The sequence below is a fragment of the Macaca nemestrina genome, chromosome 1, assembly GCF_043159975.1.
Source record: "Macaca nemestrina isolate mMacNem1 chromosome 1, mMacNem.hap1, whole genome shotgun sequence".
NCBI classification, from domain to species: domain Eukaryota; kingdom Metazoa; phylum Chordata; class Mammalia; order Primates; family Cercopithecidae; genus Macaca; species Macaca nemestrina.
The window spans coordinates 102,115,390-102,120,352 of NC_092125.1; the positions used below are offsets into that span (position 1 = coordinate 102,115,390).

The 4,963-nt window shown below is 37.5% G+C and overlaps 1 long non-coding RNA gene across 6 annotated transcripts in view; it reads right to left on the minus strand.

Moving 5' to 3' along the window:
* Window positions 1–4,963, minus strand: part of LOC105498088 (uncharacterized) — a 68,292-nt gene that overhangs the window by 34,904 nt on the left and 28,425 nt on the right. The gene's annotated exons all lie outside the window — the stretch shown is intronic.

A 4,963-nucleotide genomic window follows, 5' to 3' on the forward strand; every position in this document is an offset into this window, starting at 1 on the left:
ATTTTTTAATACTTCAATACACAGTCTAATAAATTGCTTCGTTTAAGAAATCTTGAAATCTAAAAATTATGATTTTAAAACTTTTATTTTGGTGATTCTTTTTCAAGAATCAACTCAGTTTTGGCTAATAGAAATGAATGTAGTAGAAAATCAGTTTCCACATAAAGTGAATTAATGGAAAAGCAGTATCTCCCTTCCCCTTCTAGGTAAGTGTTCTGTGCCTCCCTAACTTTTGTAGAGGCCCTGGCAACAGTGCAAGTTGAGGTCTTCCTAATACAAATCTGGGGATTTAAAAGTTATAAATTGGCCGGGCGTGGTGACTCACGCCTGTAATCCCAGCACTTTGGGAGGCCGAGGCGAGTGGATCGCAAGGTCAGGAGATGGAGATCGTCCTGGCTAACATAGGTGAAACCCCGTCTCTACTGAAAATGTAAAAAATTGGCCGGGCGTGGTGGCGGGCTCCTGTAGTCCCAGCTACTCGGGAGACTGAGGCAGGAGAATGGCGGGAACCTGGGAGGCGGAGCTTGCAGTGAGCTGAGATCGAGCCACTGCACTCCAGCCTGGGCGCCAGACAGAGACTCCATCTCAAAAAAAAAAAAAGTATAAATCAATCTAATAACCTAATAAGATGTGTTTTATTCTCCTACTTTGATAAATATACCTTCATAATGACCTGGAAGTCTGGGTTCAAATAAAACATTTAAGATCATGGGAGTTTTGTACTAGAACAAGGCATGATAAGGAAAGCAGGCTCTGGTCTCCGGTTCCAAGCTTACAGCTTCCTACTTCTCTTCCTGCTCCCAGCTCCATCCCATAGTACAACACACTGGAATGAGCCAGCCTGCACATGCAACCTTCTGACACATCCCTCAAACAGCACTGCCTTGGCCAATCCTCAGGAAAAAGCTGACCAAATATGGCTAAATGTTAATAACTGGTAACTCTCAGTGGAGCAGGTAAGTATTTATTGTACTATTCTTGCCATTTTTTGAAAGGTTTAAAATTTTTTGAAATAAAAATATTGGGGAAATCAAAGTTTGGTGTTAAAGTCTCCAAGTAACAAAATGGATTTGCCTTGAGCTACATAGTTTCTAAGTGATGAAGCAAAACCATAGCCAGGCCTTAGAGTTCAAATCTGGTGTCCATTTCACACCCTCTACTACATAACTGTGGATCTATGAATCTAGAATAGAGGGCACTAACAACCTGTGATTCTGTTCTCACTTTGGACAAGTTTTTGAGCAAAAAGATCTGTATGTTCATGAAGATAGAAGAGTCTCAACTTAGAACAAGAAATCATCTCTGAAAGGTCTCTAAAACAAAAGGAGATTATATTTTACCATTGAAGGCTAGAAATATTCTTATCTGCAGTCATGGAAAATAAAATGAAGTTTCTACATGGCACTAGCCTACAAATAAATGTAACTGAGCTTATTCACTGCCTTTTCTTTGAAGTTCAAAGTTGATTACTCCAAGCAGCTGTTCCTCCATCACTAACAAATGGCTATAGAAATCATTATGTATATAGCCACTGATTTGGGAGAAGGGTCTTTTAATAACAAGAACAACAAGTTTATCCCTCCAGTATTTTTCCCACCCATAAAGCACTGACAAGACCACAGACTCCCTGTCACATAGTTAAAAATGTATGATTCTCCCGTAGCAGTAAAGAACATACTCACACTCAGATCTTGGTTTCTAAATATCAATCTCTATTGAAAGGAATTGGGGCTCCTTGAAGAAGTGGCTGATTCTAGAGTTGGGGCAGGAAAATGTAAGATGAGCCAGGAGCAACTCGCAGTGCCAGAGAGTACAAAAATGTTCCAACAAGGAAAAGGATGAGGGTTTGTCAAAGGCTCAAAGAAGCTGACCTGAAAGAGCTCCCACTCACCAAAGCTGGACCAATTTGAGCAACAAAATAAATAAAGTATTATATTGTTACCAAAGTTTAAAGTAAACGTACAAATCCATAGTGATATAAATAAATGATTGAATGGATGGCTACATCAATAAGTAAATAAGAACAAGGAGACAAATCCCCCTACCTCACCTCTCGCCCTGACTGTGGGCTGGACTTGCTCCCAAACAGAAGAACATAGAAAAAGACAAACAGTAATTTTACATTGAAGAAACCTGGCAAACACTACCTTAACCAAGCGATCATAATTTACATTACCAGTGATAAGTCATGTTGAGATTCCATACCCCCAATGTGATGAGAAGGATACTCTACCACTGTGGTATTCTTTGTGAAAACTCATAACCCCAATTTAATCATGAGCAAAACATCAGACAAACCCAGAATGAAAGACACTACAAACTACCTAACCAGTACTCCTCAAAACTGTCAAGATCATGAAAAACCAGGAAACACTGAGAAACTCATAGACCAGAAGAGACGGAGCAAAGATAACTAAATGTAATGTAATATCTTAGAGGAGATACTAGAAGAGGAAAAAGTTATCAATGGAAAAACTGAAAAAAGCTGGATAAGCATGTAATTAATAGCAATGCAGCAATCTTTGTTTCTTAGTTTTGACAAATGTACCACCATGATGTGAAATGATAACTGTAGGGGAAATTGAAACACGTGAGGGCTTCCTATATGGGAACTCTTTGTATTATCCTTACTATTGTATATAAATCTAGAATTACCCCAAAATGAAATTTTATTTTTTAAACTGTGATGGTTTAAATGTTTTTCAAAAAAATTAGAAAAGTTTCAAATTTTCGGTTTCTTACATTCTCACTGAAAACAATTATTTTTGTCCTTTGTTAGCATAAAATCTAAAAGTTCCGGGTTAGTCAAGCAATTGCTTAATAAATCATGGTATATGTACTCCCTGGCTGATGTTTCAAAGTAAAACCATACTTCTGGAACCAATAACTAAAACATTTCTGTCCATGACTTAAACACAACAACAAAAATAGTACTTGACTGATGTAAACTTAAACATTTACACAGTAGTTATAAATAAATATGATTTTTGTGTTTGGACATCTTGTATAATGTCATAAATGTGAAATGTTATTTTGCTAATTGAAATTTATTCATTCAACAAAACTTACGGTAGAAACAAGAAAACAGGCAATATGATTTCAACTTCCCCTCAATCCTTAGTCAATCAATAAATATTGGAGTTCTAAACTCATGCAAAACACTATTTTCCAGTGTTATAAGGAATACAAAAATGATGGTAGAATATTATGTCAATTATAAAGTGCTTTCCAGTTCATTATACTTGTTACTTCAAGTATTACAGAATAGTTCTCAGCACAAGGACTGACCCGAGAGTTCTATGTCATTAATGTATTCATACAAACATCAATATCAACATCCACTTCAGCTGGACATTATTTTTATCTCCTTTTTACCAGTGTGAAAGAGGCTAAGTACTTGACCAGAGTCACCCAAATAGCAAGAGGTGAAGTCAAGGTTTGATCCAGATGTGTGGGATTCTACAGATCAGGTTCTTGACTGCCATTTTACACCCTTTCTCCTCCTGGGACAAGTGAAGGCAACTGAAAGATGACAGCAAGGTCACAAGGCAAGGAGACAAAGGACCCGTTTGCCGCCTTGACAGCTTGTGTCTCTATGGTTCCTTGTGCCTGTGTCTACTCTGGTCCTTACCACATTGATTTTTTCTAAGTCTTTAAGAGAGATTCACTTTATTCACCTTTTTATTCTTCTAAGGCCATGGACATTGTCTAAAATACAGTTGATGTTCGATACAAACCCTAGTTATAAAATAAACTATTACAAATATATAGAAAAACATTATATTAGAAAAATACAGACCACTCTTAATCCATCCTATGTCTATTATCTATTCACAGATATCTTGAAGATGATGATGATGGTCACGATAACTGCCTTCCATCTTAGTCCATGCTAATCTCTCAGTCCTGGAATGATATTCTTTCAGCTTGGATGTTACTTCCTCAGGGAAGCCTCTCGTGCATCCCCAGAACAGGGTCAGATTTCTCTCCTAGTGGACTCTCAGAACACTTTTCACTTGTATGTAATTTCCTGTTGACTTGTTGTCTTCCCCACTAGAATGAAAGCTTTCCAAGTCTTGATTAACACTGTACTTCCAGCACCTGGCACTATACCTGAAGCACCACGGTGCTTCTTTTTTTTGCCATTAACATTTTTTTATATCTATATACACAAGATAACAGCATAAAAAAGTTTTAAAGAGTTATACATACCAAAAGGTTATAGGTACCAAAAAAGTCATTATGGATTTTTCCCTGTTTTTTTTCTTAACTTTTTTTTTAAGTTCTGCGATACATGAGCAGAGTGTTCAGGTTTGTTATGGATAGGGAGAGCATTAGGTGTTTCTTAAAACACCAAACGGCATGTTGCCCAGTGTGAAAGAATCCAGATGACAAAATTCAAAATTTAATAGAATTATTTAAGTACCCACTCTGACATCCTGATGTCAAGGCTAAAGCCATCATATTTTCAGAACTCTGTAGCCTCTTGTCTTTCAAGGAAATCACAACTTATTCTCTCTGCCACCAGATACCAGGCATATGTATTTCAATCAATATATATTTGCCAAGACATTCCTGTAGCAAATTTCGGATTCTAGGACATTAAGTAAAAATGTTATGGTCTATTATCTAGGAAGAGCATGATGGGGCTATAATTTACTCCTCAGCTTGCCTTCTACTCAGATCAAAAGCTGTGGCTTCTCCCAGACTGATGAGTCAGGATACTTTCATATATATCAGACAAGGTGAGAGTTGCCTTGTGATTGAGATGTTTCATCAGATATACAGACGGCCTGCTGGCGGTGTTCCAGTAGAAGCATCAGGGGTCAAAGGAAGCCTTTTCCATGTTGAATGAGAAATTCTTCATCTCTGGTGAGATTCAGGGACATCCTTATATTATGTGGATTTCAATGTGCCTGCAATCTTACCTCATCTCTGGTAGCAGAGAGAATAGGTTGTGATT